Genomic DNA, 13,866 nt, shown 5'->3' on the forward strand with positions numbered 1-13,866 from the left:
TGTTTGCCAACTGTCTCGATATATTACTCCCTTCAATGGGTATAGTGAATTTCAGTAATAAGAACTAAAATTGTAATACATGTATTCAAATTTATCTTTAGACACCTTACTCTCTCTCTCTTTGGAAGAGGATCATGCTAAATACAATTGTCAAGGAAGACTCACTCTTAAATAATGAAAAAAAGTACTTTTCAGACTAAAATGGGGAATATGTCACTGCATAATTACTATTCTGAATAAGTTATATATATATATATATGTATATATATAAAACAATTCTATAAATACTACAGATCATCATGCATAAGAATATTAAAACACTTATTACTATATGAAATGTATATTATATATAAATATGCCTATTTTGACATTATGGTGAGTTTGCATCTAGCTATAAAACCCATTCTAAGAGCATACAACTCAAATGGTAAGTCTGCTGAAACCATTTTCCTGTTCATGTTGGATGGCTTTCTTTTTTTCACTAGTGTGAAAAAGGAGTTGAATATTTGATAAATGTCCTTGACTGTCATAAATTATTGCTTCATTTTATGCACTAAGCTTAGTGAATCCCACTTAATGATTTTTTTCTGAAACCTAGTGTGTCTTCAACAGTAATATGCAATTAATAAATATGAAAGTATGAAAAAGTGTTAGTCACTCAGATATGTCCAACTCTATGACCACAGGGACTAGAGCCCAAGAGATTCTTCTGCCCATAGAATTCTTCAGACAGGATTAATGGAGTGGGTAGAGTTCCATTCTCCAAGGGATCTTCCAGTCTCAGGGACTGGACCTGGGTCTCCTGCATTACAGGCAGATTCTTTACTTTCTGAACCACCAGGGAAGCTATGCAATAACCAACAAATGTACAAAATTCATAAATAGATATTTTATTAAAGCAAATAAACAGAAATCAAATAATCACATAAGAGATGCTCAACACCATTAGCCATTATGAAATGTAAATTAAAACCAAGATAAGATTATGCTAAGCATAATTTATGTTTTTATGTATTTTAGTGGCTAGAATGAAAATAAATTAAAATAAATCACAAAGTAATAACTAAACATGTTATGTTATACAAATATATAACCATTGAAGAGTGATAGCTTTCCATGCATTGGCATGATTTTCTAAAATATGTTTTTTTTTTCAAATTTCCTTTAATCTTTATACAGGTGTAAATGTATTCTTGATTCCTATAGTTAAGTCTAATATTCTCTTCCATTTTATTTTGTGAGTGCATTTCTCTGTGTGTTTGTGTATGAGTGTGTGTGTGTGTGTGTGTTTAAGGGGTGATAGAGAAAAATTATTCTGTTACATTGTAACCACTGCTGAGAATCCTCACAATTAATCTGAGAACACCCTTGACTGGGAAGTCAATACAGTAACTACTTAGAATTTCAAGTTGTAAGTGAAGGCAGTTAATGATAGAAATAAGGAGTCTCAGCCTGTCACATGGTAGGACAGCTAGAAATATTTCCATCCTCTCTTCCGGCTTGGAGTGATCTTGCAACTAAAGTTGAGATGAGGGCCTACTCCAGGAAACTCTGGATGTTGTTTCCAGCTTGTACATCAATAAAAGGAATTAGTGATTGATTCCCCTGATCACCAGCTCCCTTTCTGTAGTCTGGGAAGTTAAGCGGCAGAACTGGCTATTGTGTGATGATGTAGACAAGATTCATGCTGAAGATGGCATAATTGGCCCCCAACATCACTGGACTTCCTACTTCTGAATTTTTGTCCTACTTCAGAAAAATTAAGTTAGCTTCAATTTGAAATATCATATAATTGCATCCTTTTTAAGAACATCTTTATTTCCTATCACAAGTAATATATAATCATAAACTTCTGATTATACATTGTGTATATTTCTTAAAGATCACAAAATACCATAAGAGAGGTAGAGAATTTTGAGGAGTGGTATGCCAAAGACTTTGACTGTGTGGATCACAATAAACTGTGGAAAATTCTGAAAGAGATGGGAATACCAGACCACCTGACCTGCCTCTTGAGAAACCTGTATGCAGGTCAGGAAGCAACAGTTAGAACTGGACATGGACCAACAGACTGGTTCCAAATAGGAAAAGGAGTACATCAAGGCTGTATATTGTCACCCTGCTTATGTTATATGCAGAGTACATCAGAAGAAATGCTGGAATGGAAGAAACACAAGCTGGAATCAAGATTGCCAGGAGAAATATAAATAACCTCAGATATGCAGATGACACCACACTTATGGCAGCAAGTGAAGAGGAACTAAAAAGCCTCTTGATGAAAGTGAAAGTGGAGAGTGAAAAAGTTGGCCTAAAGCTCAACATTCAGAAAACGAAGATCATGGCATCCGGTCCCATCACTCCATGGGAAATAGGTGGGGAAACAGTGGAAACAGTGTCAGGCTTTGTTTTGGGGGGCTCCAAAATCACTGCAGATGGTGACTGCAGCCATGAAATTAAAAGACGCTTACTCCTTGGTAGAAAAGTTATGACCAACCTAGATAGCATATTCAAAAGCAGAGACATTACTTTGTCGACTAAGGTCCGTGTAGTCAAGGCTATGGTTTTTCCTGTGGTCATGTATGGATATGAGAGTTGGACTGTGAAGAAAGCTGAGGGCCAGAGAATTGATGCTTTTGAACTGTGGTGTTGGAGAAGACTCTTGAGAGTCCCTTGGACTGCAAGGAGATCCAACCAGTCCATTCTGAAGGAGATCAGCCCTGGGATTTCTTTGGAAGGAATGATGCTAAAGCTGAAACTCCAGTACTTTAGCCACCTCATGAGAAGAGTTAACTCATTGGAAAAGACTCTAATGCTGGGAGAGATTGGGGGCAGGAGGAGAACGGGATGACCGAGGATGAGATGGCTGGATGGCATCACCGACTCGATGGACATGAGTCTGAGTGAACTCCGGAAGTTGGTGATGGACAGGGAGGCCTGGCGTGCTGCGATTCATGGGGTCGCAAAGAGTCGGACACCACTGAGCTACTGAACTGAACTGATGAGCAGATATGATTTTGGTTGTTGTAATAACGTCCTTCAGTGGCAGGGAAAATAGTTTAGTTCAATTAGGAGGTAACCTGGGGAAGAAGCTGATCCCAAGGGCAAATATTCCCTATTTAATGAACTCTACATGTTAAAACAATAGAACATATATTAGATGCCAGAGTACATCATGAGAAATGCTGGGCTGGAAGAAGCACAAGCTGGAATCAAGACTGCCAGGAGAAATGTCAATAACCTCAGATATGCAGATGACACCACCTTTATGGCAGCAAGTGAAGAGGAACTAAAAACCCTCTTGATGAAAGTGAAAGTGGAGAGTGAAAAAGTTGGCTTAAAGCTCAACATTCAGAAAAAGAAGATCATGGCATCTGGTCCCATCAGTTCATGGGAAATAGATGGGAAACAGTGGAAACAGTGTCAGGCTTTATTTTGGGGGGCTGCAATATCACTGCAGATGGTGACTGCAGCCATAAAATTAAAAGACGCTTACTCCTTGGAAGAAAAGTTATGACCAAACTAGATAGCATATTCAAAAGCAGAGACATTACTTTGCTGAACTGTGGTGTTGGAGAAGACTCTTGAGAGTTCCTTGGACTGCAAGGAGATCCAATCAGTCCATTCTGAAGGAGGTCAGCCCTGGGATTTCTTTGAGGGACAGATGCTAAAGCTGAAACTCCAGTACTTTGGCCACCTCATGCGAAGAGTTGACTTATTGGAAAAGACTCTGATGCTGGGGGGCATTGGTTGCTGGAGGAGAAGGAGACAACAGAGAATGAGATGGCTGAATGGCATCACTGACTCGATGGATATGAGTCTGAGTGAACTCCAGGAGTTGGTGATGGACAGGAAGGTCTGGTGTGCTGTGACTCATGGGGTTGCAAAGAGTCGGACATGACTGAGTTTACTGAACTGAACTGAACCTTGATTATAAATAAATCTGAATTATCTTACTATGAGGCAAAAACTCATTTTCTCTGTCTTTTCACTCTAGCTATAAAGGTAAGTATTATATTTGATATCAATTTAAAGAGGTAAGCATGAACCATTTTTATCCAATTGCAAATTATATGTAGATATATATATACATACATATGTATATAATTAGCATAAGACAGACAACACTTATTTTGGAAAATTTAAGAAAGAAATTGTTACATGTAATTGTTATTGTTTGACTTCAAAACCTGATTCACACAGCTTTTTACTTTTCTGATTCTCATCTTTATATTATCAAGTGAGAAATTTCAAAGTATTTTGTAACACAATGGGCCAATATACCAGATTACTGACATCTTCTTCATCATTATTATCATCTTAACTGTGAGGATTTATTAAATGATTACTATGTGTTATACCTCTTTCAAATAGTTTGTATGTATTCAAGCTCTTAAAATTTGAATTGTATATTAAAGGAGTAAGATAAGAGAATAGACTTTATTACAATGAGTTTGCATCCTTTAAAACCAAGGGAATCATTTGCTTGTTAAAATTGTTTCATGGTTAAATAATCTGAAAGTATTAAAAATATATTGACATGTTTTCTTTTTGTCTTTGGAGAATTCTCCTTAAAAGAAAAAGGTTTCTGTACTTCACTCATCAGTTTTAAATTTTATTTTCTGTCTTCAATTTAATTTTATAAACTTGCTGTCAATAGTAATAAATGAATTATGACATACCACCTACACTTAATATCATAACCCCCACAGCAAAGTAAATCATTATTTTAGTGGAATTTTTTTTTAATGAATAATTTGAGTAAAAGAAAGTTGCTACCTATAGCTGAATTAGCTATTTTTTTTCTTTCTGAATAGTATAATAGAAGGACCCAATTGTTTCTAGAAGTCACAGAAACCAGAATATGTGTGGCATAACTTGAGGGAACTTTTTGGTGAGATAGAGTTCAGAAGTGTGGTCCTTAGTGACTCAGAAGGAACAGAGTCTGCCTGCAGTGCAGGAGACCTGGGTTCGATCCCTGGGTCAGGAAGATCCCTGTGAATGCAAATGGCAACCCACTCCAGTATTTTTGCCTGGAAAACCCCTTGGACAGAGGAGCCTGGCAAGTTACGGTCCATGGGATGGCAAAATAGTCAGACACAACTGAGCAACTAACACTTAGAGTTTTGAAGATACATACAATTTGATAGAATTTGAAAAATTATACTATTTCTTACTTTGCAAATAATGGCTTTACACTGATAATTCCACTTAACAGTCATAAAATGTGGTTCCATTTGACAAATAAAAATTGAGACAAAGCAAGATTTCACTACAGTCTTGCTATCAAGTTTTGTTGTTCTTTCTTTTTCTGGATATTTTATTTTAGTATACATTTCAAATGCATTACTTTGCTTGAACAGTAGAAATAATGAAGAGAGGGGAACAATAAAAATTGTGAGAATACCTTACATAAGGAGCAAATACAATAAAAAGAATAAAGCAGATGACAGTTTCTGAAGGCAATGGTTAGCTCATCAAATGTAGGTGGATGATACAAGCTAGTTGAAACAAAATGTGCGATTCATTCCACAAGACCATTTTAATCAGTGTCCCAGTACTATTATCTACATTGAATTAAACAGGTGAATAAAACATGGGTAAAGTGTCAGGATGAGGTAGTAAAAAAATATCCATGGTTGTCTGGACTTATACAGATGAAACCATTTCTTAGTAACATCGCCTATCAGCCACTTGTTTCTGATCATTTTTAACCATAGAGTTACAGCATTTTTATATTTCTTAAAATAGAATTTTCTTTGGGAGAATTGTATAATAATGAGTCAAGGTTCAAATACCTTCAGTTCCTTAGTGTGTATATAGTCTGCAATAGTGTAGATGGTAAAAGAAATTTCTACTTAACTTTCCTTTTCTAAGTTACAGGATTCTCAAGTCTTGTATGAACTATTGCTTTTGCCTCATGTATCTCTACATTTTTGTAGCTGAAACTTGACCACGGTCCTCACTTATTATCCTTTTAGAATATGGATATGTGTGTTTCCTTTGCAGGGAATTACCGGCTTTCATATTAATTAACACATAGTATGAAAGTTACACACAACATACTGAAGATGATGAAGTAATTTGCTACTGTGAAAGAGTGAGTATAAAGAGTATAATTTCTAACACAGACTCTTAAGAGTCCCTGGGACAGCAAGGATGTCAAACTAGTCAATTCTAGAGGAATTAATTCTGAATATTCATTGGAAGGACTGATGCTGAAGCTGAAGCTCCAATACATTGACCATCTGATGCAAAGATACAACACATTGGAAAAGACCCTGATGCTGGGAAAGACTGAAGGCAAGAGGAGAAGGGGGCGACAGAGGATGAGATGGGTGGATGGCATCACTGACTCAATGGATATGAGTTTGAGCAAATTCAGGGAGATAATGAAGGACAAGGAAGCCTGGCGTGCTGCAGTTAGTGGGTTGCAAAGAGACGGAATTAACCACTGAATAACAGCAACTCTCCTACACACACATCACTGGAGGCATGGTTGAACTCCAGCAGGAGAAAGGGGGAGAGAAGGTCTGAATCTAGGGTAGGGACCATTGCTTACACCTTGGGGACTATTCTAAAAAAATAACAGTCAAATTGCTTCACTTTTAATTTACTCGAGCTGTGAGTGTATCAAGCTTTGTGGAAGAGATATGTTAAACCTTGTACAAAAACCATATACAATATCCAAATAAATTTATAATCTAATTATAGCAATAAGAAAAGTATAACATAAAGATGGGAAATCTCAGCTCAATACATTCTCATGCCTGAACTTACAGACACACACATAACAACAACAACAACAACAACAAAATGAATGTATTAAATGGTTAGCAGAACAATAGCAATTATAGAGGAAGGGGGTAATTTAGTAAGGTTTCAGAGGTGAGTTGGGCTGATGTCTCTTAAAATAAGTGTGTGAGCAGTGAACATTCTTGTTAGAATTGCTTGCTTGAACAGAAGTGATAGATGAACATGCCTCTTACCTCTAGAGTTCCTGAAAAGGAAGATGAGTTTAGTTCCTACCGGGGTCCAGCCCCGGTTGGATCCAGGGTATCTGAAGTGTGACGGCATCAATGACTGAGATTTATTTAGAGAGATAAATAAAGAATATTTCAGTTAAGAAAATAGAGGAGAGAAAAAGGCTGATATTCCTTGGTTTACACAGAAAGCCAATAAAGCCCCAGCACGGGACTTGCTCTGTTCACATTGGTCACAGGCACTCTCCCAAATAATGGAAGGTGCCCCACCTTGGGCACCTTCTCGAGCAGGTCTTAGAAGCCCAGGCAGAGAAGTGAACTCAGAGGGCCCCTGTACTCCAGGCAATCAACCTGAAAAGGAAAAAGAAAGAGAGAAAGAAAGGAAGAGAAAGAGAGAGAAAAAGAATGACACGGGGAGACCAAGCTTCAGTGAGCAAGGCCTGCAACTTTATTTTCAAAAGGAGCTTTTATACCCTAAGTTGTACATAGAGAATACGAAAGATGCAGAGTCAGCAGTCCTGATCCTTATCGAGACCAGGCTTTCTTTCTGCATACCTATCTGTATACCCAGGTCTTAGGTGATTTACATCATCTTCTGGCCAGGAGGCCTGCTAACATTTTACAACTCTTTCTTCTGATAAAGATTAGTTAACCAGAAAGCTTATTTTCCCTAAAAGTATTTTTTCTAAAGTCAGGTGCCATTCTCCAAAAGCACTAGATAAAGTTGCATTCCTATAGGGCAAAGGTGCAGTGGGCTATAACAGGGAAAGAATGTATTAACTCAAAGTTTAATGTTGTTAATATCAAGGCTACTACTTATATTTCTATATATCAACTATATTAATGCACACAATATGAAAACTTTGCAGCAAACATTGGCTCAACAATGAGACCCTTCACCAGTATCATTCTAATAATTTCTTATCTCCCCAAAAGGCTCTATATTTTTAGAATGTTTTAGGCTTCCTGTGCCTCTCATGATTGGGAGGCCGTAAACAATCACATGTATAGCTGCAAGAGTCTGGACAAACCTGTCAGGCAAGCTAGAAAGTCATCAGAGGGGTTTGGATTGGAACACTCTATTATGCCCAGGAGATTTATTAACTAGAGCTCTAAGTTGATTTTCTTTAGAGAAAGGTGGTCGAGGAGAGCCCCCTATTAATGTCAGAGGTGTTGGTGAGAGGCATGAAATAGTAAAACAGACAGATTCTGGTTTTGGGGTAGATGCTTGAGCAGGTCCAGGGGGTCCCTCGAGTCCTGATTTGCCTTTGCCCATCAGGTCTCTTCCTTATGACCTTTGGTGGGATCTCCCGTGCTGGCTCCTGGCAAGTTCCTTTTCTTCTGACTGAAAATTCTGAATATAAATTATCACTGCTGTTTTTATAGACCCTACATTGAAATGCATCATTTTGAATATTATTTCATAATATTTATCATCCCATAATACTGATTCGTCAACATGTCAATTTTGTTTTCAGATAAAATGGCTTAAATATACAAATGTCCAAAGAAAAAGAAGCAGGTGAACCATCACTTTCAAAATTAACTACATGTCAATGTTTGGCAGAAACCAACAAAATTCTGTAAAACTATTATATTTCAATTAAAAAATAAAGAAATTTTAAAAAATTAACTGTAGTTACCCCTAAAAATTTCTTAGATGGCTTACAAATAGTTTAATTGTGCAACCAAATTACTTTCACATTGATAATGATTAAAAACAGAATTAAGAAGTGAGGAGCAAAACAGATCAGCCAGAATAAGGAAATGACTGATAGAACTGAATACAAATTCATATTTTACATTTTTTATTGTTTAATTAAAGACTCCTACTTACATTATAAACACATGAGCTTTGATATCAAAAATGATAACCCATGATAGATAAGAGACTGAAGAGTTTTATTTTCTTAAAAATATATTTAATATTAATGAAAAATGTATTTCACTACAGTTTCACAGTTCTTATCAGCAATATGTTTTATTTTTATAGGGAACTGGGAAAATAACAGGACATAACATCCTGTTTATACATAAGGAAACAAAAGTCAAAATGTGAAATAATAGTATTTCTGATTTAATCATTACCACAGATGAAATATGAAGAGATGAAAGCAGAAGACAACGTATCCACAGTTATACAACTTGTACTCCTGGGGTTTTCTGACCTTCCAAACCTTCAAGGGATATTATTTGGGTTGTTCTCCATCATTTATGTCATTATCTCAACTGGAAATAGTCTCATAATAATATTAACTAGGCTTGACCCAACGCTGCAGAAATCCATGTATTTCTTCCTGGCAAATTATTCCTCCTTGGAAATCTGTTATCTGTCCGTCACCCTCCCTAGGATTCTGGTGGACCTTTGGACTCAGGACAAAAGAATATCTATCCTGGACTGTGCCACCCAAATGTACTTCTTCCTTATCCTTGGAACCACTGAGTGTCTCCTCCTGGCGTTGATTGTCTATGATTACTGTGTGGCCGTCTGTGGCCCTCTGCACTATCCCCTAGTCATGATCCCAAAGTCGTGCCTCCAGCTGGCTGTGGGCTCCTGCGTCAGTGGAATCCCCGTGCAGATAGGGCAAACGTGCCAGATCTTTTCCCTGCGTTTCTGTCATTCGAATGAGAGTAACCACTTCTGTGACATTCCCCCCATTCTGAAGCTGGCCTTCAGAGACACTTTTGCACATGAGCTGTCTATGCAGTAGTTTTGCTGTTTGCTTCAGTGCCTTATATATTAATACTTGCTCATACAGTAAAATCATCTGCACTATTTTGAGGTTACAAACGGCCAGAAGAGCCAAAGCCTTTTCCACGTGTTCTACTCACCAGTTGATTGTGCTTTTATTTTTTATTTGCTACCATTACCTACTTAAGGCCCAAATCCAGTTATTCTGCGGGAACTGACAGACTCCTCTCTCTTCTACACCGTAGTGACTCCGATGTTCAATCCCATGATATACAGCCTTCAGAACAAGGATGTGATTGCAGTATTGAGAAAATTGTTACTTAAAATATAGATTGAAGGCAGGAGGAGATGGGATGACAGAGGACAGGATGGTTGGATGGCATCACCGACTCAATGGACATGAGTTTGAGAAGACTCCAGGAGTTGGTGATGGACAGGGAGGCCTGGCTTGCTGCAGTCTATGGGTTCACAAAGAATTGGACTCCACTGAGTGACTGAAAACATAAATATAATGTGATTAGTATATTTATAACTGTTTTAGCTGTTTGTCACACAGTTATCAGAGTAAGATTTTAAATATCATATTTTCCCCTTAAAAATTTAACTATGTCTAGCTTATAAGATACCTTTAGATACTTTAAAATAACCCAACTTTGACTGTGCTTGAGTATTTATTGGGCTTCCCTGGTGGCTCATATAGTAAAGAACCTGCTTGCAATGCAGGAGATCTGGTTTGATCCCTGGGTTGGGAAGATCTGATGGAGGAGGAAATGGCTACCAACTCCGGTATTCTTGCCTGGAGAACCCCCACAGACAGAGGTGCCTGGCGGGGTAATTAGTCAAATTATCTTCAATATTTCATACCTAAATAATCCTGTATTGTGAATAAAGAACAATGTTCATGACATACTTTATGAAAAAAAAATAGAATTCAAGCTCTTAACACTTTTGGCTTAAATATACCTTAAAACATGCAAGATTCCTTAATCACAGCTTCTATTTTTCCACTTCTATTGTTGGCATTTTTTTGGTTCAATTGCATGGAAACTGACTAGTAGCAGTTAAGTAATGACTATTTGAAGGAGGAATTGAGCAAGTGAATGAACAAATGCATATTACCTTGCCCTATGTCAGAATCCTGGCAAAATCTAGAAACTCCAAAGAATCATTAGACACTAGGAGTATGTTCATTTAGCCCACTGTACCTTCATGAGGAATTACTTCAATCGTCATAACAAAAGAAAATCTTTCATGTACTGAGTACTTTTCCTGATGCATATTATGGAAGAATCTCCGTTTGTCTCAACACTTTTCAGTTCAGTTCAGTTCAGATCAGTTGCTCAGTCATGTCCGACTCTTTGCGACCCCATGAATCGCAGCACACCAGGCCTCCCTGTCCATCACCAACTCCCAGAGTTCACTCAGACTTGCGTCCATCAAGTCAGTGATGCCATCCAGCCATCTCATGCTCGGTCGTCCCCTTCTCCTCCTGCCCCCAATCCCTCCCAACATCAAAGTTTTTTCCAATGAGTCAACTCTTCGCATGAGGTGGCCAAAGTACTGGAGTTTCAGCTTTAGCATCATTCCTTCCAAAGAAATCCCAGGGCTAATCTCCTTCAGAATGGATTGGTTGGATCTCCTTGCAGTCCAAGGGACTCTCAAGAGTCTTCTCCAACACCACAGTTCAAAAGGATCAATTCTTCTTCACTCAGCCTTCTTTACAGTCCAACTCTCACATCCATACATGACTACTGGAAAAACCATAGCCTTGACTAGATGGACCTTAGTCAGCAAAGTAATGTCTCTGCCTTTGAATATGCTATCTAGGTTGGTCATAACTTTTCTTCCAAGGAGTAAGCATCTTTTAATTTCATAGCTGCAATCAACACTTTTACTTTGTACATATTTCTATATTCTATGTAGCAATTTTGACTCCAAAATAATCTGCTTTAATTATTTCATCACTGCCTTCCAAACTACCTCAATACTAATTCATATTTTAAAAATAAAATATATGCATTTTTAATTTGAAGAAAATGTTGGAAGTTCTTTTCAGAATTACACAAAGTTTCCACAGTTGCATTTATATTAGTGTGCATTGCCTAATCCTCCATATTTTTTACCTTCTCTAAGTAGTATAATTTTTAAAGCTTTGAACTTATATTCACAAGGAAAATGAGCGTCTGTCAATAGAATCATTAACCGGTATCCTCCCAATTCCATTCAGATGGCACGGTGGTAAAGAATATGCCCACCAATGCAGGAGATGCAAGAGACATGAGTTCGATCCCCAGGTCAGGAAGTTCCCCTCCAATAGCAAATGGTGACTCACTCCAGTCTTCTTGCATGTGAAATTTTATGAACAGAGGAGCCTGGTGGGCTACAGTCCAGGTGGTCCCAAAGAGTCAGATACAACTGAGCGACTGACCACACACACACACACACACACACACACACAAACACACACACACACACACACACACACCAACACACACTCAGCAACTCATTTAGAGAATATGTCCGCTGGCAGTGCTTTGCACAGTATGCTCTTTTGTTGTTTTAGTTATAATTATCCACATGTGTATAAGGCAATGTTAGCTCCTGTCGTGAAGCTAGTTGTAGTTCATGTCTCAGTCCATTTGCTTCCTTTAATATCTAGGCAGTAAATATGACATACTAGGTTTAGTTATTTATGCATTTTATTCATAGTGTCTATATGCATATATACCTTCTAATTAAATGTTTAGAATGTTTATATACTTTTATATATAGTCAGAATGTAATTTAAGATGAGGATTATAATAGTGATGATAAAGATGACGATAGCAATTTTGTTTCTGAAATTTAGGAAAGCAGGAATCACAATGTCATGGAAAGAGTGCTGTTCCCTAAATTCACAAAATGTCATGTGTAAAGCAAATGATTCGATTATACATATACATGTACCTTTTCTGTTTCAAACTCTTTCCCCGTTTACATTGTTACATAATATTGAGCAGCACTCCCTGTGCAGTAGGTAAGTCTTCATTCAACATCCATTTTAAGTATAGCAGTGTGTTCATTACATCGTTTTTTTTTTTTAATTTCTGCATTTAAATGATGTCATGCTATATATCTCTATGTCTGACTTCACTCAGTCTGACAATCTCTAGGTCCATCCATGTTGTTGCAAATTACATCGCTTCATTCTTTTTAGCAGCTGAATAATATCAGTTTCTAAATACTTTTAACGTGTGTGTTATGACTGATATTTTGGATGTTCCAAGGGAAGTGTACTTTTCTTTTCTGTGCATGTATTCAATCCAATTTCATCTGATTTCTGAACTTCAGGGGATGTAGACAGCTGTGAATATAAACATATTTCATAAGCATTTTGCAAGAATTTAATATATCCACAATGTCAATGGGAAGAAAAGTAAGAAACGCCCTGGAATGACCTCTTGATATTTCAAAGAAAAGAATTGCATGTTTCTGTAAGTGTGTCTTTCATAAATATGATATTCCACAGCTAGGAATTTGATGATCTGAAAGCAGTTGTTAGACAAATATCTTACATTTTAAATAATATTTCATTTTATGATCAATTTTGTTGTTGTATAATTCTGACATGTAAAAACATTGTTAAACCTGCAGGCCTTGAACTTTTCTTATAACCTGGTTCATAACAAGTATGACCATCATTACTTGAAATAGTAGCCCAAAGATAAAAATGATTTCAAGAGACATTGTTAATAATACCTGTATTGGCACTGACCTGTACTTATTTTCAATCTATTTTTGTTTTGAATATTCATACAGTCTTAATAAGCTCCTACATCTAAAATTTTATCATTAAGATAAAGACAGCAAAATGTTTTTGAAAGGTCTCTAAAGGAGGAGTAAGTTGTCCTAATTGTCTTCACAAATATAAAATGAAAGTGAAAGTCATTCAGTTGTGTCTGACTCTTTGTGACCCCATGAACTATACAGTCCTTGGAATTCTCCAGGCCAGAATACTGGAGTGGGTAGCCTTGCCCTTCTCCAGAGGATCTTCCTAACCTAGGGATCAAACCCAGGTCTCCCTCATTTCATGCAAATTCTTTACAAGCTGAATCACAGGAAGCCCCATGATGCAAATGAAAACAAAAATGACATTATGCTACAAATATATTTCAATAGTTAGAGTTAAACAAAATAAATTACAAAATGATATAA

The 13,866-nt window shown here is 37.1% G+C and overlaps 2 pseudogenes; both read left to right on the plus strand.

Annotated features, from left to right (window-relative positions):
• LOC120882208 overlaps positions 1–13,866 on the plus strand; it is a 933,819-nt pseudogene that overhangs the window by 266,740 nt on the left and 653,213 nt on the right.
• Positions 9,074–10,003, plus strand: LOC120854636 (annotated as a pseudogene).

The sequence above is a fragment of the Oryx dammah genome, unplaced genomic scaffold, assembly GCF_014754425.2.
Source record: "Oryx dammah isolate SB20612 unplaced genomic scaffold, SCBI_Odam_1.1 HiC_scaffold_2, whole genome shotgun sequence".
Taxonomy (NCBI): Eukaryota; Metazoa; Chordata; class Mammalia; order Artiodactyla; family Bovidae; genus Oryx; species Oryx dammah.